The sequence below is a fragment of the Anomalospiza imberbis genome, unplaced genomic scaffold, assembly GCF_031753505.1.
Source record: "Anomalospiza imberbis isolate Cuckoo-Finch-1a 21T00152 unplaced genomic scaffold, ASM3175350v1 scaffold_54, whole genome shotgun sequence".
NCBI lineage: Eukaryota > Metazoa > Chordata > Aves > Passeriformes > Viduidae > Anomalospiza > Anomalospiza imberbis.
The window spans coordinates 275657-302113 of NW_027100151.1; the positions used below are offsets into that span (position 1 = coordinate 275657).

General features: G+C 47.5%; 1 protein-coding gene across 1 annotated transcript in view; it reads left to right on the top strand.

Moving 5' to 3' along the window:
• The window catches only part of LOC137467221 (E3 ubiquitin-protein ligase BRE1A-like), a 46002-nt gene that overhangs the window by 5572 nt on the left and 13973 nt on the right, over nt 1-26457 (top strand). The window lies entirely within an intron of this gene.

The following is a 26457-nucleotide window of genomic DNA, read 5'->3' on the forward strand; positions in this document are numbered from 1 at the left end:
TCCCGAATGTGTTTGCAGGCACAGCACCTGCAGTGCTGACACACCAGTGCACGTGAATAACTCTGTTACTCCCTCACAGAATTTGGGCTCTGCCCCAGAGCGAGGTGCTCCAGCCCTTTGCTCCTGGTTCCCGTGGGGAGCAGCTCCCTTCCCTCTGGCTGAGCTGCTCAGGCAGAGCCCGGCAGCTCCTGGCCCTGCAGGGCTGAGGCTTTTCCCCGTGGCTGGGCACAGACTGATGGAGCAGCACTGCTGAACACGGGCACACACAGGGACCAGCAGCAGCTGCCTTTGGCCACCTGAGGCTCCAAGGCCCAAACTCTGAGCAGACAGGGCTGGAAGAGACTCGCAGGCTCCCTGCTGGCTGTGCTGCCCCACTTGTGCCCACCTGGGAGCCCCCAGGGCCAGCAGGGACTTGAGATGGCAGCCCTGGGCTCCTGGAGCTTGTGCAAGGAGCGGAGCTGGGGACTCCCTGTCCATGGGGAGCTTCCAGATGGAAAAGGCTGCTGTGCCCAGGCAGCTCCAAGGGCACAGAAAGGAGGGTCTCCACCACGGGATCTGTGCCAGTCCCACAGTCCTGGGCAGCAGCCACCGAGCCCTCGGGGAGCAGAGGGCACAGCAAGAGGGACAAAAGCAGGCAAGGTCAGAGACTGGAGAGAGCCAGACCCGGCAGCAGGAACAGCTGCTCCATTGCACTCTTGGAGAAAGCTCTTGGCTGCTTCAAAGCGCTGAAAGGCGTGCAGGGCAGAGAGGAGGCCACACCAAACACTGCTCCTGTTTGCACAGCCTCCCCTCTCCGTGTCCCAGAAGGAATTGGATGGACTGTGCTCTTCTCTCCGAGTGTCTCGTTCAGCACGAGCAGCTGAGCGCCAGGAGCTGAAGGAGCTGAAGCCTCAGGCCTCAAGAGCTGGGCCTGAGGAGACTTTGTGAGCAAATGAATGCTGCTAACATGGACCTGGCTGAATGCAGCAGATGGAATCATGGAATCACAGAATCCTTTCTGTTGGAAAAGACCTCTGAGCTCATCCAGTCCAGCCGGTCACCCAGCAGTGTCGAGCCCAGCACTAAACCACGTCCCTGAAGTGCCAAGGCCTGGACAACAGCCCTGAGTGAGGCCCTGAGCCAAAGGTGGCCTCTGGATGAACCTTCCAACCAAAGGTTATCTTTGCATCTGCTCACTTGTCACTGTAGAGCAGGACGGGAATGAAAATGACTCCAAATCAAAGGCAAAGAGAAGGAACTCCGATCTATTTCAAATGCACCGCTCCATTTATAGAGAACATCGTGTGGACTGATTTCATTGGTCTTAGAGTAAAAACATCTCACACCACTGGTGTGCAGTGAATGACGCACGGTGGCAGAACCCATCTATAAACAATGTGAACAACAAGATAGATTAGAGAATTATTTACATTCTTTCCCAACTGTCTCCCAGGCTCTCGCCTGGTTAGAAAACCTTCTCTTTTTCTCTCTGACTGAACTGAGAATATCCACACCCTGCTTTCTGGGATTTCTGGCCCTGCCTCCTGTCCCAGAGTTTGGCAATTTCCCTTGCACAGCGTGCTGAGCTCTCCATGACCAGCTCAAGGGGTTTCTCAGCTGCGGCGTCCTGTGGCACGGCACAAGAATCTGCCTCCAATTAGCTCGGGAGCGCAGCTCCAGACACATGGGTTTGGTTGAGTAAATGCTATTTGTTTGGTGGGTAATGATGTTTTTCTCAGCTTATGCTTTATTCATAGCATGAGTGACATTTCTGCAAGAGGTAGTGATGTGTCTCTGGGTCTTAGTTCTGTTCTGGTTTTGGAAAATACACTTCAAACAGCTATAGCATTACACATTAGATAACCGGCGTATGAGTAAAATTACAGTAATAACTAGGGGCTTATGAATTAAATGAAATAAATATAGACACTAGGTTTTAAAAACAATTTACTATGATGAAAGGAATAATTTCGATTCAAGGGTGGAATAGATCTTGGGTTTGAATTTAATTATATGTTACAGTTTTGCAATTATCATTGTTGGATTACTCATGGGATTAAAATGCACATCTTTTAAAATGAAAGGTAGAAATGCAGCTTTTTAAACATTTCATTTCAAGATCATTAGGTACATTATTACCTCAGCTACAAGACAATTTCATTTTTGCTCTGATCCTCTTTGATTTCTAACAGACAGGAAACAGCCTTCAGTAGTCTCTCTTCATAGTGTTTCTTTTTCTGTATTCCCATGTCTTGGACTAAATTGCTTCTATTGAAGATCTGCAGTGGCCCAAATGACCATATTTGAGCTCTGAATTTGTTGTATCTCTCTTCCTGTTTTTTCTTTTGGCCTGTTTTCAGATTAATAATGTGAGACTAGATAAGCTTCATGGAAAAAAAAGAGTCTATTTCATCATGTTAACCCAATAATACTATCAGGCAGCATCAAACAAAAAAGCTGTGTGTTTCTCCAGAGCCCTGAGACGAATACCTTTTTTGAAACATGGAGATTTATATTCCTGTGGGAATGTAAGTGATATCAAGGGCAGCAGATTTTGAGTGCAGCTGTAGTTACCATTAACAGAGGTAAGTATTTGAAGGAATTTTGATATTTCAGCCATGGTTTATTATCAAGGGTCTCTTGTGTGAAATATACCAACCAGAACATAGATGACCATTGATTGCTACATTTGGCTTCATTTAAAAAAAAAAAAAGAAAAAGAAAAAAAAGGAAGAAATTTCTTAAATGCATTATGTTTTTAACATTTAAGAAGTAAGTTCATGGAAACCTGGAAACTCATACTCAGGTGCTGTGAATCACAAGAGTTTCTTGTGGAACAAAGCACAGCCATCTATACTGTGTGTGTATCTGAGTGTGCATGGGTTACTTTTTTGAGAATCGTGAATCTTTTCTATCTTTAGATTGTTATTAATAGAAGAACTTTAAAATTCCTTTCACATTGATAGCCAGAATTTTGGATCAAAAACATAGAAAGAAATACAGAAGTGTGGGCATTTCTGAGGTTCTAGAGTTCCCCATATGACCAAGCAGTAGAGTTTATAATCTCTGTATTTTAACTTTCCTTGTCCGGTAATATGGACTAGAAAAATAAGATTTGTATATAGAGTCTAAAAGCATAGAAGATTGATAGTTTGAAGTACTGCCTTCAGCTTTCACAAATTTCATGGAGAAGTGAAGACTAACAACATTAAGGAGGTGTTCAATAGCTCTGTGTGATTGACCAAAGCAGTTTCATTAGATTTTCTTTTCCCTCTTTTTTTTTTTTTTAACTAATTTAAGCTGTGCTTTTGCCAAATACCAGTCTCAGAACTTTGCATCCTACATTCTGACAAGAGGCAGCAGTATAAAAGAGGTGGGAAGAGAGGCTTTAGCAATATATTTTCTCCTTTTGCCATTCTCCCAAGGCAAAACCTGGAGTCTTTCTGAAGCCATTGGCCAGCATTTACTCTTAATCTCCAGCCTGTATCTACATATTAATTTTTTAAAAATTGTATTCAATGGATCATGTAAATAAGTCTGCTGTCCAGCAATTATTCATGTAAGATGCAATGCAACCAAATTGTATTGTGATTTTCCTATTGCAAAATCTTGTCCTTTTAAAAAAAATTTCTAATATTTTATTTTTCTGAAGGCAGAGTGGATGCAGACAATGTACCTGCCAAAGTCAGAGAGATTGCAGACAGAGTTTCCAGTTTTTAAGTTTCCAGGGCTTTGTGTATTCAGATTCAGGCATTCTAACTTCGAACATGCAGCCATTTAATCTTGCAAAGACAAAGGTTGTATTGGCATGGAAGCAAATACAGAAATGCACTCTGTAAGGCCATGAAAGAATGTCACTGCATTACAGCAGCCTAACAAGGTATCATACATCAGCTGAAGCATTGTAATTGTCTGTCTATGCACTTGAGCTTGCCCAGAGCGAGGTAAACATCCATATGCTCCAGGGATTACTCATTAAATGAAGCATTATGGTTTAGTACTGAGAAATCTCTGCTGTCCTTCCATTATTTTCTACTTAAATGATCATTTTCTTCTGCATAACAGTAAGTTTTAATTACGCGATTTGCTGTGTGTGTATGTTGGATGTTTTTCAGTTGCTCATGCAGACTGTAGACAAACACATACATGTGTGCACACACAACATTTTCCCTGCTATAATTTGGTATTTCTGACACTTTGCAATAGTAGGGTCAAAGCCAAACTGTAGCTACCTCTGGAAAAATCTTAAAAGTAGCTGTAATTGAAAAAGGCAGTATAACTTTTCTGTTTTAAAACCTAGTGGAGACTTTTTTTTGGAAAATTGAATGCTTTTCATCATTGCTTCAATGTGAGTTTTTGATGAAGTCATGGAACTTTTGAATGTGTGTATTTTTTGAAACAATTCTGAAACTCATTAGGCAGTAACAGAAATGCCTTTACATTATTGTGATCCACTGCTAACTCAAAATTTGACTTTTGATAGATGTAGTAAAAAGAATGAAATTATTCTGAATTCTAAGTAAGTAAATACAACTAATTTGATCCTCCAGGAAAATTACAGTTTATAGTACTGAATTGAAAAGTTTATTGTGGTTGTAAAACAAAATGAACTTTTTGATAGGGCTTACTGTTGTAGTTCTGTGAGATGTAATCCTTTTGGATATTTCCTACCCCTCATGATTCACTCTGTTGCTAATGAAGCTGTATTCTGACAGGCCTTTAAATTAATGCCTATGCCTGTATGAAGCACAAGTATGGAGTACATAAAGTACAATTGTTTTAAGTATTTATATTTGTCTACTGATGCACTAGAATCTAACAAACTCAAAGGAGGAATCCCTTTCACGAGCTGTAAATTTCAAAAGTTCTGACCTATTGACTTCATGAGAGCAAAAATTCTCCAGTGGGAGTAAGATGTTCATCATGCCTTAACATAAAGTCCAGGAGTCTGGGAAATGCCTGGCTGGAATAAACAAGCAGCTCATCCAGTCTGCCATTCTGGCACCAAGGGCAGGTAAGACCAGATGTTTCAACGGAAGGCATAAATCTTCACAATTTTACTGTTCTGTATTGCAAGATGATGTTTCTTACATCACTCACACCTTGAAACCTGAAGATTAAGAGAGCTTATAACTCTTACTTCCTCATAGTCAGTTTATAACATAAATCGTAAAGCACATTTCTTAAATTATTCAGTAATTTTGAAAGCAGATTTTGAAGATACATTATCAACTGGTGCAAAAGTAAAACGCTTCACCTCCATGCTGCCTTTATTAGAGTAAAAGTTGTGAATATGAGAAATCCTGGTCATTTCAGTAAACTAAAAGTGAATTTTACTGCAGCGTGAGAGAGGCAAAGGGCCTTGTCAAGGAGAGATGTGACAGATCTCCCCAGCTGCTGGGTGCTGGGATGCCTTTTCCATCCTACCTGCCTGCAGGTACTCACCAGTTCATGTGTGGGAACCCTTCTGCTACCAATCCTGAGCCACTGATGGCTGTGAAACTGAAGGGTTTGTCTTTCACTGATCTCAGCTCTGATTTTGCCCCATGTTTGCCAGCCTTGGCAAATGCTTACTCTGTTGAATTGAACTTAGTTTGTTCAAAGCTGATCCTGGATTCTCACCAAAGATTTAGTTGTGAAATATCTCATCTTGTGCAGTGACCATAGCAAGATATTTCTCTTTGGCAGCAAACACTCATTAGAACTGATGACTACTATCACCTTCTTAACTTTCTCTTGACCAATTTTCACTTAATTTCCCACTCACTCCGTGAGACAATTATACAAAATAAATAATGAGGTAGCATGTGTAATGCAGCTAATGTTGAAACAGTTGGATGAGCATCAAACTAAATCCGAATTTTCCTTTTTTTATTGCCCAATGGGAGCTACTTTCTGGCTAATGTTATGAAGGTGGTGGTGTATGAGGGGAAATTAATACATTATCACATTGCACTATTGGTATTGGAAGTGGTTCTTCACACATTGGGTAGCAGACATATAAACTTGTTTGCCAGATGGTGTTGCAGATGCAAGAATTTTACAAGGGCTCAGAGGGATGCTGGACAAGTACTTGAAAGTGATATCTACTTGGGGGTTGCAAAATAGACAGGCCACAATAGGCTCAGGAAATCTCCTGAGCTGAAAATAGATGGAGAGGAGGGGGGGCACTAAGGGTAGGGAAATATCGTATATAAATGTTCTATATTTTTTCTTCTTGCTGTTGAAAAGAGACCACTAGACTGGATGAGCCTTCAGTTTTGCCATTACAAACATTTTTGTATTCTTATTTAAGTAACAAGTTGTTGTGTGAGAGGATTTTTCTGGAACAGGAAATTAATGTTGAAGGTGGAGAAAACCCAGAACTGCTTAAATGTAGAAAATTAGTAATATCTTTTGTGATCCATATTGCTAAGGAAAGAAAAATGAGAGACCACTTTAATGCTGAAAGAATATCAAATGTGAATACTTTCTCAGTTACTGACTGCCTAAGTTTGCAGTCTTGCCTTTTTAGCTTTTATATTTCACCTTATATTACCGTCAGGAATAGATCGTCATTGTTTTGTGGTGACTTCTACTGGTAGTTCACCAGGTACATATAGAAGGCATTTTCTGGTCTAGCTGTCTGTCTCCTACATCCTACATGCTTCTTTCTGTGGAAGAACTTAAGTTCCGTAACTTGCACTACAGTACGCATATACTATTGATAAAGGAAAAAACGGCTGTAGCACTATGTCTGCTAAAGATATTCTTCTTTTTCAGAAAGCAGATCCTTATGTGGAACAATTAAAGGAGACATGGTCAAGTTATAGTTCATGGGTCAGTTTAGTGACTCATGATACTGAAATTTTTTATGCACTTACTTTAATCCTGTTTTTTTCATTTGTCTCATCCTTCATTGGGGTTGGCCTTGCATGCTGAATTCTTTTCTTTTTATTGCTTTATGGTTTTTAATGTCTGCACAAACTCCTCTGAAAAACAAGAGTGTGGTTGAGGTGCCTCTAAAGAAACAGAGATGCCAGGGCTTGAGTGGGCTTTTTGAATTCACTCACTCTGCATGTCCTGACTACCAGAGCTGGGTTATAACTTGTAAAAGTCACTAGAAACAGCTGACTTTCTTATCATCCATAAAATTTAAATTTGCATCTGGCAGACTTTTTGTTGCCAAAAAAGTTTAGGAAAAAAGTTACGGTTATCATTGTTACTATTGCCCTTCTTAATTTTATTAGGATTAATGATGATGGTGAAAATTATAACTGTCCTTACTCCCAGAATTGCTCTACTTGATATTAAGAAGACCAAAACTCTGCTGCAGTGGTTTCTTTTGCATGTTTTAATGTTTTAATGGGTAATATCAGCTACAGACTTTTATCAGCTGTCTGAAGTTACTGCTTGCTGATCATTAGATTGACTACAACCCATGAGTTTATAGATATCCTGAGACCATTCAAGAATAAGTTCTGCGAGAAGGTATTTTTCCAGAAAATCTATCTGTAAGGAAAACGGCTTTTTGCATCCTGCCAGTGTATTAGTGGTGTGAGACAATAGCAATTTAACAGTCATTTTCTTGGTACAAGTTATTAGTCATCTTTGTTCTTTTGAGGAGATGTTTTCAGTGGTTTGGGTTTGGGTTTTTTTTTTGTTTTTTTTTTTTTTTTTGGCATTAATGGCACTTCTGTCACTATCTGGCTTAGTCAATTACAGATCTCCAGAATAACAAAACTCACAGTTTGCATGTATGTCTCTGTTTTTTCTTGGGGTCCGGAGAAATGTGACTATTCTGCATTTCCTAGAAAGGGAGTTGTGAGACCTCAGCCCTCATTGCACATTACACAGAAAGAATCTGTAATGAGCTCTTTCTGTGCCTCAGGAGGAGCACAAAGCAGCTGGAGCGGGACTAAGAGTCCAGACAGCTGAGCTCAGTGGGGATGGAGGATGGTCAGCACTAGAGAGAAAATGTTCGATAGCTTGTCAATTCATGACCCTGAGGTCCGAGAGGCTTCCATTCCCTCGGACAAATGCTGATCCCCATTAATATGAATGGTTGAACTTCATTTGACATCAGTCAGTCCAGGGTCTGAGTGCAAGTACATTATTCCCCGTGTCATTAATGCAAGTCACCCCAGCTAGGCAGATAAGGGAAATAGAATTTTCAGTAGTCATTGTTGTTTTGCTTTGCAGTACTGTGTGGAGGTGGTCAACTCCTCATGCTTGATTATCTTCAAGATATTTGTTGCACTTTATAAAGTTCATCGGCAAACTTGTGCTTGCTTCTTAAAAGTAGTCTGCTGTGTCATGTAGCCCATTTGACTGGGTAGAAAGAAGCATGTCATGTTTAAGATAGTGACACTGATAATTAGCTGTTACTATCTAATTCCACTTCTTTTTTTCACTTCAATTCCTCCTAGAATATCTAGTGAGTACATTTAGCATCAGTTTCCCCAGCAGAAATAGTAGGCACACATTTTCTTTACAATGACTCCATGATGTATGTACTAGTTACTGTTATATTTTAAGTTGAATGTACGAAAGGTATTATATAAGTTTTGAAAACTACCTTAATAGTGTTTTATTCTTCTCTAGGCACAGGAATTTTGATTTTGTATTGTGATTTAAATAGACAATAACTAAAAATGAAGGCTTTAGTTTCTTAATTGGTTGTCACATATTTTAGGGGTGGTTACCATTTAGTTTGGTAAAGGATCCGAAGACTCAGATTCCTTTTGAACAGCCAATATCTATTTTTTCTGATGATTTATTCATAGCAGTTAGGTTTTTGCAATTCCTTGTGAGGAAATTGCCCTTCATAGGATCTGTCTATGTAAGGTTGTTGTATAATGCATGCTCATTTGCTTAGTTGTATTTGTAAGCTCCAGCTGTGCCCATCACTTGCTAAATCTGTCATTAAAGGATTTTGTTTTTAATTCTGCCTGGCTTTGTTTTCAGATGTCTCTGAATTCCTTCCTGTGTTGAGTCACAGCTGTGAAAAGAGAAATCTTCCTCTTTAATTCAAGGGGTCAGTGGTTTAAAAGCACTAAAGCCTGGTGGGGAACAGCTTAAGGAAGGTAGTTAATCATAGTGACCCCAAGACTTCATAAACTTACACAAGGCTCATCTGACAGGCAGAGTCCTGGATATCTTCAAGCCCTGGTTTCTTTGAGGAGTAACTGTTTTGCCAGGGAGTGGAATCCTCTATGGAACAAGCACCAGTGATGGGTCTTTGCCACCTGCTCAGCTGTGGCTATAGAAACACAGCTTAATCTTCTCCACCACATTTCTTTTTCTAGCTAAGCCAGCATGCAGCCCAATTCCTTTCTAGTAGTTTTTTTTCCCTGCAATGTTGAGAAATATTTAATGTGGTAACTACAATGGCTTCCACTTCCTGGTGTCACTGGGACATAATAGACTGGCAGGAAAGAGCTGCTGATCTGGATAGAAAAGAGAGGTCAGGAGGGAACACACAGATGGTCTTGTGTGCTGGGCGAGCAGAAGTCATTGGCGTGGTTTGGGTGTCAATAATTCATCCAGTGGCATTTTTCACCCAACTTCTTCAGACTCCAGTGGGGAAATCTTGGAATAAATCCCCCTCTTGTCTCCGTGCAGGCAAAAGCCTTATTTCACATACCATGTTAATAACTGTGACACTCAGCTGTGGGCTTAGTTTTCACGGGATGGGCAAACCAGGACCATGTGGGTGAACTGTACGTGGAAGCTGTGAGATACTGAATTAAGTGATACAGCTAATGCAGTGCCTGTACCTATGCTGTGTGTACTCCACTTGTCCTATGCACACATTGCTATTCTTGGTACAGGGGTTGATTATCTGCCTATGGATCAGTTCTTGAATTGCTTCAGCTTTTGGACAGTGTTATAAAAGACAAGTGATCCTGTTTTCAGTCAGATTTTAATAGTGAAGTAGTTAATTCGTAAGCAGCTCAGGTAGACATTGCCCTTATCAGAAGAGTCCTTGGGAAGAGAAGGTCACTAGAGAGTAGAAAAAGTCATTTGATGGCTGTCAGACATCCAAGTTTAAGTGGAAGGGTGTTGGATGTTGAGCAAGACCTTCAGTGTGTGATTCAGTTCAGTTATTAATTTGTCCATTAACTGCTAAAGGAAATAGTAGAAAAATTAGGATTGAAGGAGACATGAGGAAGTCATATGATTTTATTTGTATTTCGAAGGATGGATAACTTCAGCTTTGGATTAGATTGCTTAGAGCTATGTCCAGTCAAGCTTCAAATGTCTGCAAAGATGGAGAATCCACAATTTCTCTGAGCTCCTGTTCCAGTGTTGACAATCCTTTCATTCCCTGAGGAATGAAACCTCAGAAGTCCCTCAAGATTGAGATTGCCTCATCATCTTAGGGGACAAATGACTTAGGGGAAAAGGAAATGAGAAGTGTTTTACATCCTGCCTTTTTAATGTTGGACTTCTGGTTATGGAAACTAACTGGTTAACCATCTAAATTTTTTCCTTTTTTTCAGTGAAATACTGATTCATCCTTGCACACTGTGTCCTCACAAGACACAGGAAAGTTATTGTGATTTTAAACTAAAGTGGAAGTATTTCTGTGTTGAATGGAGGAGGTGATGCATGAATTCTTGGTTTCTTTTTCAGTAGGGCTGTTTCAGATTCCAGGAACTGTCATGATAGCACCCCTCATAAAGCAGCTTAAAAATAGCAAAACAACTGTTGCACCAAATATAAAGTGATTCCTGCTGTGTCACAAACAGAAAGGTTTTTGAAGCTCCGAATAGATAGCAGCATGTTGTAACCCTTGAAAATGGTAAAATTGATGATCAGAGGACACAGGGCTGTTAAAGCTTTGATGACCTGCTGTCTGAACCCATACTGGCAGTGTGTTTTTCCTTACACAGCTCTGTGAAGTTCTTTATAGAAAATGAAACTGTGATTGCTTGTAATTTTCTGCAGTTTGCACAAGCACTTAAATCACAAATAAAACACTGTAAAAAGTGGTATGTGAGTCATGGATCTCCCTGCAGGAGTTCCAAGTCTGTTGTCCCTGTGGAGAAGGTTGGCTGTGTGACTAGGGGGATGTGGGTACTGGTCCTGACGGCTAGTGTGATGTTATCCAAGGGATGTCATCTCCGATGGCAGCATTAAAAGAAATCCAGCTACCTCTAACAAGGATAGAGGGTAGAGAATGGAGACATTAAAGCTTTTAAAGTGCTCAGATGCTGTGATGATGAGTACCTGAGGGAAACCCATCAAGAGGAGCAGGTCCCCATTGAGTCAATGACTTGTGTAAGCTCACAAGTGGGATTTTTTATAGAGACTCTGCTGATTCTCTGTCACATATACTCCAAATTTAAATGAAATCAAGTGTTTAAAAAAACCAGGAAGAAAGCAAATGTGTTCAGTCTAACAATAAAATAACTGGGTTATTGGGCCAACAGATGATCACTGCTGTGCAGTGTACACGTTCATATGTGTATCACTTTACATTTTAGCTGCACAAAATGTTGATCCAAAATTAGGTGGACAATGCATTAAAAAAACCCGTCTCCAGTAGACTTCAAGAATATAGTAATGATTTTTTAAATCAATTTGTTGAAAGTGGAAATTAAAATCCTTCCGGCATGTCTTTCCCTATAGTGTAGTTTATATATGAAATCCTGCAGACTGTGCTGCACAGAGTTCACTGACAGTGCATCAAATAATGAGGCCATACGTTGATGAAAGGATGAAAGGAATTTTAGTAAAATATGCCATTGGATATACAGCAAACAGATTTGATCAAAGCCCAGCTGCCGTATGAAGTACACATTTTTTTAACCATTACTAAACTGCATTAGCCTGAATTATTTTGAAAGTTATGATTTGACTTCTACACAGCTGACAATAAACTAAATAGTACTGGCAGTTAAGGAAACATGCTTTCAGGATTTGTAAAATAGAAAAAATAAAAAAAATTTTTATTATATTAAGATGCCAACTACAGCGTGCAGTTGCCTCTACTCAACATTTGTAACATTCTGTTTTTATCGGAGAGTCTCACAGACTTTAGATTTTTATTTTTTAATCATTGCTGGAGAGGTAAGTGCAGTGCTTGGGTCAGGTACAAATTCTGCACTCAGGGAATGTGCCCCGATAGGGTTTGATCCTCAGCGGGGACAATGCATGGCAGCGACCGAGGGGATTCCTCTTCCCCTGTGTAGGAGTCCAGACTCTGGGTCTGGGCTGACCAGGGCAAAGTTCCCGTGTTTGGACAGGCTCAGGGGCTGCCCCCGGGGAGCGGGGGGCTGGGCGCGGGGGGGAGCGGGCAACGGAAAAACGGACACGGGGACAAACGGCCCCGGAGCTTCAGTTGCAGCGGCAGCGGCAGCAGCGGCAGCGGCAGCAGCAGCAGCGGCAGCTAAAGCACATACTCTATTGAGTCCCTCTCGCATCTCCTCTCCCTCTCCTGCTGTCCCGCACCCTCTCCCGCTCTCCCTTTCCCGTTGTCCCCTCCTCTCCCAGTCTCCCTCTCCCCCTGCCGGGCCATGTCCCCAGCCCGCCCCCGGCCCCCGGCGGGGCTGCCCCGTCCTCATCCCCGTCCCCGTCCCCGGCCGTCCCGCCGGGGTCTCGCCTCCGCCCGGCTCTGGTCGTGCTGGCGGTGGCGCTGCTGGGCGGGCATCAGTGCCTGGGGCTGGGGCGGCACCGCCGCCCTCTGGCTCCGCCTGGCCCGAGCCCGGCCCCGGCCCCGACGTGGGCTCCAGTCCCGGCCCCGGCCCCGGCTCCTCCCGGGCCCCGCGGAGGACACACGCGGCGCGGCCGCTCCCGCCGCCCCCGCTGCGGCTTCCCCGGCCCGAGCTCCGCCGCTCGGCAGCGCGGCCATCGGCCCCGAGCCGCCGCTGTCCCGTTCCAGGGACAGAACGCCTGGGGAGGGCCGGCCCGGGGCGCTCGGGGGGCGCTCGGGGGCCGCTCCTGGCCCCGGGCCGAGCGCTGACAGCCCCGTCCCGCCCGCAGGGAAGGCGCAGGAGGAGGCCCTGCAGGAGCGGTACCGGCTGGGTTCGCTGCTGGGCAGCGGCGGCTTCGGCAGCGTCTTCGCAGCCACGCGGGTCTCGGACGGCGCCCCGGTGAGCGGCGGGGCCGGCGGCGGGCGTAGGAGAAGGGGGCGGAGGAGGAGGAGGAGGAGGAGGAGCAGGAGGAGGTGGAGGGGGCGGAGGAGGAGGAGGATGGGGCCCGGCGGGGCGGGCGGCGCGCTCAACCCACTGCTCTCCCTTGCTTGCAGGTGGCCATCAAAAGGGTGCCACGGAACCGCGTCCGGCACAGGGGCGAGCTGGTGAGTGAGCGGGGCCAGCGGCAGAAGCCGGGCCGTGCCGGGTGGCGAGGAGCCGGGGCCTGGCAGGGTGGGAGCTGCCGGGAGCCCTGCAGGGAGAGCGGGCATGGGCTGAGCGGGGCATGCAGAGCATCCCGGGCTGGCTGAGGGGTTCCCCAGCCCTGGCACGGCCTCAGCCCCACTGACGGCATCGCGCTCCTCCCGCAGCCCGACGGCACCAGCGCACCCCTGGAGGTCGTGCTGCTGGACAAGGTGTCCTCTGGCTGCACTGGTGTCATTCAGCTCCTGGAGTGGCTTGAGCTCCCTGACAGCGTCGTGCTGGTGCTGGAGCGTCCGGAGCGGTGCCAGGAGCTGTCGGGTTTCCTGGCGGAGCGGAGGTTCCTGCCGGAGGAGGAGGCGCGGGGGCTGTTCCGCCAGGTGCTGGAGGCCGTGCGGCACTGCACCAGCTGCGGGGTCCTGCACAGGGACATCAAGCCTGAGAACATCCTGCTCGACCTGGCCACCGGGCAGCTGAAACTGATTGACTTTGGCTGTGGCGCCTTCCTCCAAGACACAGCCTACACCCAGTTTGCAGGTGAGCTCTGCCGGGGGATGCTCCTGGGCATCTCATGGCCCAGCCGGGGTGCAGCCCCAGGGCTCCCCCTATTGCAGCCAGGATGGGATTAATGCTGGAGCCAAGCTGATTTGGGTGGGGGTGTGAGGGGGGCCAGCTCCAGCCCTGCCGACAGCCTTCAGCACCCACTGTGGCCTGGGCTAAGGCTGGAGCTGGGGCAGCCAGCCTGACAAAAACCCCAGTGGGAGTAGCAGAGAGGGGGGTCTGACCCTGTGCCCTGGATGGTTTGGTGTGCAGGCGAGAAGGGCTTGGACTGCTCTGCTCCCATTGTTTGCATTGACTGGTTAACATTTTTGGGGGGCCGTGCAGGCGGGGAGTAGAGCGGGCTTTCTCCACCACTGGATGAGTTTTGCTTTTGTGTGTCATGGTTGGGCCTTCCCAGGATTTCTGCTGCCCTCTTCCAACACCAGTGGCTTCTTTTCCAGCCCCAAGTCTGTACACAAGTCCCAGGTGCTGGTGAGAGGGCAGCAGTCACCCTGTGTGCCACTGGGGCAGCCCCCACAGGCCATGGGGTGCTGGGGTCAGGCTCTGGGAGCAGCAGCGTCCCCCTGATGAACTCTGTCTGTGTTCCACAGGAACCCTGTCCTACAGCCCACCAGAGTGGATCCAGCACCAACGCTACCACGGCGAGGCAGCGACGATCTGGTCCCTGGGCCTCCTGCTGTACCACCTGGTCATGGGGAAGCACCCGTTCAGGAGGGGCCAGGAGATCATCTGGGGGCGGATCTTGTTCCCACGACGGCTCTCTCATGGTGGGTCCTCATCTCTGGCCATGGGGGCAATACCAGTGCTGGGAGACAGCAGCAGCTCATGAGCATCCTGCTCTGGCAGCTGCTGAGGAGGTGGCACATGTCCTGCTCTCCTGTTCTCCTCCAAACACAGAATCCATGGGGAAGTTTAGGCCCAGCTCTGGGCACACCCAGCATGGCCTGGGCATGGGAACAGGGGGGCAACTTCTCCAACTGACTGGTGATTTCTGGTTTGTTTCCCCAGAGTGCCAGGATCTCATTAAGAGGTGTTTGTCCATGCAGCCCTTGGACAGGCCATCCTTAGAAGAGCTTTTCCGTGATCCATGGGTGCAGGGTGGTCTTCTGCCCTAGAAGATGGGAGAGATCCACGTGCACAGTTGGATCCAGGGGCCTGGCAGGTAACAGCTCCACACTTGTCCTGGCAATCAGTGGCAAAGCCAACCAGACTGGTTTTGTCCTGCCTGTGTCACTGCCCAGGGGTCATCAGATGGGAACACGCAGCCCTTGTGCTGGAGCTGAGCTGCTCTGCCCAGCACTGGTGGCCACCATCTGAGCTGGTTTTGCTTGTCCTGGTTCCCTGACAGCTGGGGCCCTGGGCAGAACCTTGACAGCCTGGGCTCACCTCAGGGAAGGAGGAGGCGGCCCTGGAGAAGCTGTACCAGGTGGGGCTGCTGCTGCTGGGGACAGTGAGGACGACATCAAAAATGACAACCTCTTCCTCCACCTGGTCACCGGCAGCTGAAGATGATGGACTTTGATTCTGGCGCCTTCTCCAAAGCCAGGCTCCACAGGGAATTTGCAGGTGAGTCCACACGCAGGGGGATGCTCCCAGATTTGGGCATTGCACAGCCTGGCCGGGAACCAAAGCTTCCCCCTTTGCTGGGGAGGATGCAGCTGATCCTTCAGTCGGCTGCCAGGCTGCTTTTGGCAAGGCTGGGGGGATGGGCTGGGGTGCTGATGAAATGGGAGTGGGCTCCTGGCCCTGCCAACAGCCCCAGCACCCACCGTGCCCCGGGCTGGGGCTGGGGCTGGGGCAGCCAGCCCGACACAAAGACACCCCCATGGTGGGAGCAGAGGTGGGACTCCAGAACCTGTGCAGGGGCTGCTTTGCTTTGCAGGCAAGGAAGGGCTTGGGCTGCTCCACTGCCCCTGTTTGCTTTGGGATCACCGTTATTTTGGAGGGCAGTGCAGGGGGAAGGGAGATGGCCTGGGCTTCCCTCACCTGTGGGTGGGTTTTTCCCTGGCATGCAGGGGTTGGGCCTTCCTTAATCCCCTGACAGAGATAAGATTTTTGACCTTTTTTCTTGTTCCCCTTTTTGTCTGTAATCTATTTTCAATAATTTGTTGTGTGTTTTTCTAGAGGAAGCGTTCCAGGTGGGGTCCAGTTTGGATGGGGAAATGCTTGGGAGCAGCTGTTGCGTGGATGGGCCGTGCCCTTGGAGAAGGCTGAGGACATCGTTTGGGACCAGCTTTTCTTCCAGCGGGGGATGGCGTGAGGTGGGTCCTGTCTGCTTGGCATGGTGGGATCAGAGCTTTGGGGAGATGGCAGCGAGCACAGGAGCATCCTGCTCTGGGCAGCTGCTGAGGGCTGGATGTGCCGTGGCTGGCTGCAGGCTGGGCACATGTCCTGCCCTCCTGCTCTGCTCCCAGAGGCAGCAGGGATGGGCAGCTCTGGGCACAGCTCTGGGCACGGCCAGCATGGCCTGGGCACTGCGGGCGGCTGGGACAAGGGGCCAGGAGCCTTCAGCTGACGGGCGCTTTCTGGTTTCTCTCCTTGCAGCCGGGCTCTGCAGGTGCTGAGGCTGCTCTGGGCTGTGCCAGGGCTCTGCTGGAGCTCAGCACCGGGCCGCAATCAGCCAAAGAAGAAATGGGGTGACCTGCAGCACAGACCTGCTTGAGCATTTCAGCAACACAGCTCAAGTTTGCAGAGTGTACACCTCCAAGGGCAAACATGACACCACCCAAAAATTAAACTTGTTCAATAGCTTCTGAAATGAAATCAATCTGGGATGACCCCAAATGACATTTTGCAGCTTGCTCAAGCTGTAGCTCAGCCCTTCTCTGAACTGTTCTCTCCCCCACCTGCCTTTTACTTCCCAACTGCTCCCTCTTGTCCCCCAGTGAGTTCCCAGCCCATGGCAGTCTCCATCACACTGTTGCCTTCCTTGGTGCCCCTCACCATGAGGAAGGCCGAGCCCCAGGCTTAGGGACTCATCCTGTCACTGGTTGAGGAGCAGCAATGTCTCAGAGGTCCAGTGGGATTTTAGTGTCATTCAGAGCTGCTTTCCAGCCCTCATCTGTCCTCACTGCTGAGTTCCCACTCCCTTTTCCTCGTCCTTGCAGCAGGATGAGCTCTGTGAATCCCCTTGAGCCTCCCCACTCTTCCCAGCCCACGCATCCACCTCAGTTATGCTGAAGCTGCAGCTTCTCTGTCTCCTGTGGCACACCAGTCCAGTCCCCTGTGCGGGGAGCCCCAGCCCCAGAGCACAGCACTCAGCAGTGCACTCCGGGCTGGAGCAGCTGCCCTGCAGCCATGGCTTGGCTGTTTGTGGCAAGGGAATGCTCCCTGTTTGCAGCTGTCCCTGCAGGATGGCCCCAGGGCAGAGCCCAGCCAGGCTCCCACTGCAGCCCCTGAAGCATGGGGCAGACAGTGGTCCCAGAGCTGGGGTTCACGGGGAGCACCCAGAGCTGTGGCTTGCAGTCAGTGTTGGCAAATGTTGTGTTCTAATCTCCTGCAGCCTGTGGGGAAATCAACCTGTGCTGCCAGGCCTGTGTGTGCCAGGGGCTCTTGGGTGTCTCTGTACCCATGGACAGAAGGCTCTGTGTGTGCCAGGGGCTCTTGGATGTCTCTGTACCCATGGACAGAAGGCTCTGTGTGTGCCAGGGGCTCTTGGATGTCTCTGTACCCATGGACAGAAGGCTCTGTGTGTGCCAGGGGCTCTTGGATGTCTCTGTACCCATGGACAGAAGGCTCTGTGTGTGCCAGGGGCTCTTGGATGTCTCTGTACCCATGGACAGAAGGCCCTGTCTGTGCCAGGGTTTCCATAATGTCTCTGTGCCCATGGGTATGGAATAGCATGGGCCCTGAAAGTGTCAGTCCTGTTGCTTGCACGCTCCTTCCTTTGTATACAAGACACATCCATGCACACCCCCATGTGCAGATACATTCAAACATCAGGGAGGGACAGATTTCCCACAGAGCTCTAACTTGGGCATAACTCACCTTTTAGCCGGTGGCCAGGAGATTTTTTTCCCATCTCTGTGTGAGAAGGTGTCCAGGAGCTGAAGGAGCAGCATTTAGAAGCAATTTCAGGATTTCTAGGCAGGAAGTGGAGCTGACAACCATCCACGTAACTCGCCGTATTCATCAGGATGTGCTGCTGGTTCTTTGGGAATATGGCCCAATGGAGACACGAGGCTTGGAAAAATCCCAGTGTTCTGTGGATTTGTGCAAAGGGGGAGCAGCAGAAACACTTTGTGTCTCCTCTGGGGACACAAGGCCCAAGGAGCTGCAGTGGCAGAGGGTGACCTGGGCTGGTGGCAGGTGAAGTCCTGGTTCATGACATCCCAGAGTGGCACAGGACAAAGCTTCAAGCACTCCCAACCCCACTGATGAAGTCTTTGTGATGCTGCACATCCTATAGGAAAAGCTGCTGTCACACAATGCACTGGGATTTGTAAGTTTCATTTTAATTACTTTAGGTCCAAGTTTCAAACTGCAATATTTTTGTTCTCAAGACACAGTTGTGCACAATCCATCTCTCATCTTCCTATTGCTTCAACTCCAATTTAAAAAAAAAATCTTAATATAGGGAACAAAACCCAAAGTCTTCAAAAAAAACAGATGCTGAGGTCAGTCCGTAAGATGGATCCAGGCCATCAGAACATGCACAAAGTAAATGAGTTCTCCTTTTAAATAGATCAGTTACCTCTTAATCCAAATTACAAAAGATTTTCACTACACATTTGTTTCTTTTTTTTCTCTTTCATATTTTTCTCGTTTTTTTTTTCTTTTTTCTTTTTCTTTTTAAGCAGATAACACATCCTGAAAAAGAAATGTTCAGCAAAATGAGATACATTTCTGATAAACAATGAAAATATTTACTCCTCCTTTTACTTTTCTCTGGATACCCTGAGGTAAAAAATCTAGCAGATATGAGAAGAGGTGTCAAGTGTTTGCTTTGGACTAAGCTGGAGTTCAGCACTGCTGACATCCTGGTCCAGCCAAGAGTTGCAGAATTCTTTTGCACATCCCGAATGTGTTTGCAGGCACAGCACCTGCAGTGCTGACACACCAGTGCACGTGAATAACTCTGTTACTCCCTCACAGAATTTGGGCTCTGCCCCAGAACGAGGTGCTCCAGCCCTTGGCTCCTGGTTCCCGTGGGGAGCAGCTCCCTTCCCTCTGGCTGAGCTGCTCAGGCAGAGCCTGGCAGCTCCTGGCCCTGCAGGGCTGAGGCTTTTCCCCGTGGCTGGGCACAGACTGATGGAGCAGCACTGCTGAACACGGGCACACACAGGGACCAGCAGCAGCTGCCTTTGGCCACCTGAGGCTCCAAGGCCCAAACTCTGAGCAGACAGGGCTGGAAGAGACTCACAGGCTCCCTGCTGGCTCTGCTGCCCCACTTGTGCCCACCTGGGAGCCCCCAGGGCCAGCAGGGACTTGAGATGGCAGCCCTGGGCTCCTGGAGCTTGTGCAAGGAACGGAGCTGGGGACTCCCTGTCCATGGGGAGCTTCCAGATGGAAAAGGCAGCTCCAAGGGCAGAGAAAGGAGGGTCTCGACCCCTGGATCTGTGCCAGTCCCACAGTCCTGGGCAGCAGCCACCGAGCCCTGGGGGAGCAGAGGGCAAAGCAAGAGGGACAAAAGCAGGCAAGGTCAGAGACTGGAGAGAGCCAGACCCGGCAGCAGGAACAGCTGCTCCATTGCACTCTTGGAGAAAGCTCTTGGCTGGTTCAAAGCGCTGAAAGGCGTACAGGGCAGAGAGGAGGCCACACCAAACACTGCTCCTGTTTCCACAGCCTCCCCTCTCCGTGTCCCAGAAGGAATTGGACGGACTGTGTTCTCTCTGAGTCGTCTGGTTCAGCACCAGCAGCTGAGCACCAGGAGCTGAAGGAGCTGAAGCCTCAGGCCTCAAGAGCTGGGCCTGAGGAGACTTTGTGAGCAAATGAATGCTGCTAACATGGACCTGGCTGAATGCAGATAGACTCATGGAATTGTTATGTGTATTTCAGATAATTCGTGCTTGTGAGAAATAGACGTATGAAATATGTTATATTGGTAAGAAATATTCTGTAAGTTTTTTTAAGCACCCCACCTAGGACGGGAAGGTTGCTTCACAGTATTTCAAACCCGCAGCTGGCAGCAGGGAGAAAAGGACCTAATTTGCAAACGAATGGACGTGGCCGGCTCGGAGATGGGTGCTTTTCAGCACTGGTGGGTTCCTTTGTCTCCCTGGTGCTACACTGCAGCTCCTGGCATGTAGATGTTAGCAAAAAGGATTCTCTGTGAGGAAAGATCTAATACTCAGATCCTTTGGCATTCATCATTTTTCAAGTATCTTATGTTACATTTTACATATTTGTCGTGGTTTGACATGGAAGTGAATTTTTTCAGGAAGTTGGGTCAAACCAATCAGTGGTCAGGTTTGGATATTGGCACACTATTTTGAATACTTCTGATGAAAAGCACCTACTTGGCTGCAGGCTCTTTACTGCCAAGCTCTCAGCAGGGTGGCTGGCTGGAGGTTTGCTTTGTCCCTCATCAGCTTCAAGGAGAAACCATCTCACCACCACAGTGACTGCTCAATGTCCCAGTGCAGAATTTTTAAAACACGGGGCTTCTGTTCCCCTCCTATTCTCCAGCATTAGCCAAGGTATTTCAGAATGTTTGTACCGATTTGCTGAATCCCTCTGGACATTTAGAAAGTAAAACATTACTGAACTGCTTTGCTGGCTGCTTTTGTTTTATTGGTAGCTGCACATTTGAGCTGGTAAAACGGTTTGCTGTTGCTATTCCAAAATTTGTTCACTAACCTACCATGCTATTCTATATGCTAATCTTTTTGTTTCTCTCTTCATTCTCTTTCCCTCACGCATCTCCATTCTCGTCTTTTTCTCATTTTATGAGCTAATTCCCTTTCTCTAATTCCCTTTTTCTCCGTCAAATCCCATATATAACAAAGTGTCCGAGATTTTACTCTGCAAGTTGTTGTATGTAATAAACTTCTGTATATCTTATCCAGCTGAACACAATGGCACCACTTACACGCCCTAAGTGACATGTACATGTTTGGAACGCCCAACGAGAAACACGCTGTAAGTAGTTGAGAGTGAGATAACCAGAACCATCAGGGAGATGCATCTGAATACCGAACTCCAGGAGCAGGATCGATCGGACGGGTTCTGTTCAACTTGCCACAGTGAAGGAACTCCACATGAATAGGTGCAGCCCAGAAAAGAAGAAAGAGACTTTGCCTCAGGCAAGAAAAACCATCTATAAATCACTTGGACAGAACAGTCGGGGTGAACATAGGGGACCCTATGCTGCAGTGGTCAAACCTGTGTCTCACCAGCGCCGATCCCGGGCTCGGCACTGACCTTTATTGATAGTGGCTTTTCGTTGTTATTCTCTAAATTTATATTTGGACAATTTATTAATTTTCTTTAATTAATGTGAAAAATGCATATTTTATGATTGGCTTTTCGCAAATATTAAATTGAATACTATATGTATTATGTTATATTGATTAGAAGTGCTGTATTAACATTTTAATAGTATGGTATTTGTAGTTTTGTAGTTAAAATAGAGCCTATGAATGTGGGTTTTTTTTTTTTTTACTAGCTCAAGCAAGAGATGAGATAATGAAGAAACTCTTCACACAGAGATGACAATGAAGGGGGCCCTTAAAGAATTACTGCCTCCTTATCGGAAAAGACAAACATTCTTCCACCTTCTCTCCGTCTTTATGGAACCACCAGGATTAAGGGGAAGAAGTTGACAAAAACCAGAAAAGTTCTTAATTTGCAAGGAATTTATGCATCATGTATGAGATGTATGAATATGCAACAGGCTACTGCTTTTAAAGATCATTCCTTTGTTCACAAGGCATGCTTATTGGGCTTAAGTGCCCGAGAGCATCCGGACGTCCGTAATTCTTTGCTTTTTATTGTCTTGTAATTGTCCTAACTCTAAATTTTCATTACTCTAATTGTATTACTATTTTTATAACCATTTTATTATTATTAAACTTAAAATTTTAAAAACCAAGTGATTGGCATTTATAAAAATTAATAAATTGGAGCATTCATTTATAACAATCTTGAATCCATCTATAACATACTAAAAATCCTAAAGCTTAAATTTCTTACCCATGTGACATACTAAACTCCTCTCTACAATCTCTACAATCTATTTCACACTTTTGTGGTTTGTAGTTTACCTTGAGGCTTTGGAAGTTTTCTCCATGAATGAGGGTCAAAGTCAGTGCTCCCCTGGGGGTCAGGACACCCCAGAGCAGACAGAGAAATACTCCCGGTGTCCTGGGTTTCCACATCATCCCTTCCTCCTTTATTCATTATACACAATTCACAAAGTTCTATTGTGACATTTGGGTCTTGGCCAGTCCTTTTCTGTAGGGTATTCAGTGTCACAGTGAGCAGCCAAAGGTGACATATTAGCACTGTCAGCCTTATTTCACATTATCAATTTTTAATTCTATCTGAAAAAAATGTATAATCATGTTCTATTTTTATGTAACTGTTATTAATGATGATAATAATAATATTATATTTCACTTGCACAAACGAACCTGAGCTCAAGTTTTAACCTTCCTCTGTCCCCCCATGTGGGAGCATTCCAAAAGCAATTCTTCCTTCTGTTGGTGCTGTTTCCAATGTGCCATTTACAAACTTCACCCACATATTCCCAAACCCACATTTCTTTTCCTTCTTCCACATGCAATTTTTGGATGCATTTGAAGACATCCAGGGGTTCAGCCTCTTTTAACAGAGTGCCCCACTGCTCACAGGGTGCTCTGACCTCAGCCCACTCCAGAGCCAGGGAACTCCAGGGAAGGGCTTCCCATCTGGGAATTTCTGATGGGACTGATTTCTCACATTTACATTTAAAAAGGGACATTTTGTTGTGATCTGGCCAGACTGTGCCAGTTTTGTTTCCCCAGTGGGCAGGGTCAGCACCAAAGACACAGACACCAACTGAAGGACTCAGTGTCATTGACTGTAGCTCAAAGCAGCAAAGAATCACAAAAGGAACAGCTCAGCAATGCACCCAGCCATCAGCACCAAAGATTGCAGCAGTGATTAAGAAAGATCCAGCAGCAGTTACCCTCAGGCTTTACCATGCCCCAGATCCACACAGCAGCTGGGGAAGCTGTCACAGCCAAGGGCTGCAGAGCCACTCCTGGACACTGGGAATTCCTGCAGGTGCCTCCAGCCACAGGTGGGGCTCCAGCCTCGCTGGGAGAGGGCCCAGCTCTGACAGTGCTGAATGAACAAACTGACAGCGCTGCTGGTGCGGGAACATCTGGTTTCATCCTCCTCCTGGGTTCCTCCCAAAGCCTGGCCAGGGCCCAAGAGGAACCAAGGGAGGTGACTTTGACCATTCAGCCCCAGACAAGGCCAGATGTCAGATTTCATGGCCTTGTCTGGCTTCTAAACACAGAAAGGTCAATCCATGTTTCACTAATGAGTGGATACATCTATCACAGTGCTAATGACCATGCATATTTCATTAGTGAGCAGATACAAAGATAACCTTTGGTTGGAGGGTTCATCCAGAGGCCACCTTTGGCTCAGGGCCTCACTCAGGGCTGTTGTCCAGGCCTTGGCACTTCAGGGAAGTGGTTTAGTGCTGGGCTCGACACTGCTGGGTGACCGGCTGGACTGGATGAGCTCAGAGGTCTTTTCCAACAGAAAGGGTTCTGTGATTCCATGATTCCATCTGCTGCATTCAGCCAGGTCCATGTTAGCAGCATTCATTTGCTCACAAAGTCTCCTCAGGCCCAGCTCTTGAGGCCTGAGGCTTCAGCTCCTTCAGCTCCTGGTGCTCAGCTGCTGGTGCTGAACCAGACGACTCGGGGAGAAGAACACAGTCCATCCAATTCCTTCTGGGACACGGAGAGGGGAGGCTGTGGAAACGATGGCTCACAATACCGACTCCATGCCAACAAGAGCTCCATTATGCATTGTTCCCCTTTCAAACCTTAACTGACCACCGACTGACCAATGCCTTGTTTCTCTTTCAAGGGTCACCCACCCATTAAACAATACACTTTTCTTCATTGTCTTGTCAACCTGCTCAACCATGGATCAAATATGGCAGGGCCTCAGACACGACTCAGGTTCCTGACACAGTCGTTTGGGAAATACTCCATTCCTCAAATTCTCCTTTGCTGGTCAAGAGCCTCCTAAAAACACTTTCTTCCCTTTGAATGCATTCCAGCGACCTTCTTAGCAGGACCACTCTCTTTATTCTCAAGGCTAAAATAGCCACTTGCACACATTAAGCACTGCAGTGGGGCAATACAGGGTTCAGCCACGCCTGTTAAAGCTAAAGGAATTCACAAGACTGAGCCCTATTTGTTACACTTAACGCCTCTCCTTCCTCTTCTGGGAATCAAACACAAGCATTTCATCCATACACCCTGCGAGTGCTCTTGCTGAGTGAAGCCAAATTGCTGTGTCAATAAAGCAGCCAGGACTCAGTTTCTTCATGCAGGGAAAGCCAACTCTTTATTCACATAACTCATTTTTATACCGTTTTCACAGACCTCGTGTTCAACTCCAATTGCCTGGTCGCTTTCTTGCCAAACAATTCATTGCTTAGAAGGTGGTTTTGTGTGGACGTGCTAAGACTCTCTCTTTTACTCAGGTGTTTACATTTTTCCTTTGTGGACTCTCATAGGACAGATTTCTTGTTTATTTCAGATGCACACTGTAATAACTGCAGTCATTCTTACGATTTTTCACATGGGAAGTTAGCTAGCTGCACGTAGAAGACATAACAGGCCAGCTGGTCATTTTTAGCAGAGCAAGGCCTGATTTTCTAAGGCCTTTCTTTCACAATGCCCCTACCTGTGTGCAACACATTGTGACTTTCTTTCAGAAAATTAATGAAGAAAATACAGATTGCCTACTGCAATTATTCTGCTCTCTTCCAAATGAGTTTGCTACTCAAGCGCTTGCTGTGTGCCAGAGAGCACAAAGCCGCTGGCCTGCTGGCCCTGAATATTTCTGCCAAACGCTCTGCATTGCACACCTTTGCTCTGGCTCAGTGCAGAACTGCAGGACTGCAGGCGCTTCCTCCCAGAGCTGTGCGAGGCACTGGCTCCTGCAGACGGGACCTGACAAGCTGCCACCGCCTCCCGCTGGCCGCGGGTCCCCCGGCAGAACTGCCGTGCCTGAAGGACGCTGCCCTGTGCTCCAGCCTGCCCAGCAGCCCGGCTCCCTGCCCCGGTGCCCGGAGTGCTGCACACGCTGCTGACCTTTCCTTTCCCAGGAGCCACAGGGCAGCCGGCAGAAGAGTAGGAATGCTCAGCCAGGCCACCGGCCCTCGGCTAACCTTGGCCTTCCTCTCCCCCGGGGCAGACTCCAGACGGCCAATGCCTCCGGTCCGGGCTGTGCCCAGCAGGGCTCCGCTTCCCCTCGGGAGCAGCCAGCTGCCGCTTGGGCTCTGAGAGCGGAGGATGCGCCCGGTGCCAGGAAGAGGCACGCAGGGCCGGGCTGCTGCCTCCTGCAGCTACAAGGGCCTCCTGGCCGCCTGCCCGTGCCGAGGCTCAGGCTGCTCCGGGCTCTGCCGGGGCTCTGCTGCGGCTCCACCCCGGGCAAGGCCGGGCCGGCTCGCACCTCACAGTCGCTGACAGCTCTGCACCGGAGGAGACCTTTCAGAGCACCCTCTCTGATCTTTCTGCTTTCTCAGCTGAGCAAGGCTCTCCTCCAGCCCAAGACATTGCACTTAGGGATACAAGTCCAAGTGGCAGGCGCCCCAATGCTCTCGAGTCACAGCTGAAGGGCTGCATCAGCACAGGGTGTTTGGACTGCCCCACTCCTCCTTTGGTTTTTCCTGCAAATGTCATTGCCCTTTCTGCCTCAAACTGAAGTACCACAGCAGGGCAAAAACAGTCCAGTGGGTCGTATTCCAAAGGCAGTGTGGTCTGAAGAGGATGAATGAAGAAGAGCCTTCCCCACTTTCACACCGTGCCAAAGACTCCCTAAGTGTCACTTTGCACCTTTAAGGAGCAACAGGCAATTCAGAAGGAAATCTTGAGGTTATTCACGGAGTGAGAAAGAAGGGAATCTTCAAGGTGAGTTGTGGTTTCAAACTTTATTCATTTCCAATCCTACTGTTCCCTGTTCTATTAGACAATCCTATCCTAACACTAACCCTAACCCTAACCCTAACCTACAATCCTAGTCGAAGTAAATGGTAATCGTCCTGATGTGATTATCACATTCTTGTCTCCTTCCTCTTCTTCACTGAAACAATCAGTGGCACCAGGCTGGACGCAGGCTCAGCAAATGTCACAAATGGATGCTGCCCAAAGGAAAAAAAATCAACAAAAAGCAATGAACCATGAGTTTCCAAGCTCAGTATTTCACAGGATTCCTCTGGCTCCTAGAAAGATGCGGAAAGAGGACCAATGGGACCATCTGCACCCCATCTTTATGTGCAGGACCTTGCCATCACAGGCAAACCTGGCCCAGAATCCCACTCATCCGTTTATTCTGGTTTCTCCATCTTGCTGGGATTTTTGCCCTGCCAGTGCTCTAGAAGTGGTGCTTTCTGTCCCTGGGGTTTCTTCCTTTCAGGAAACTC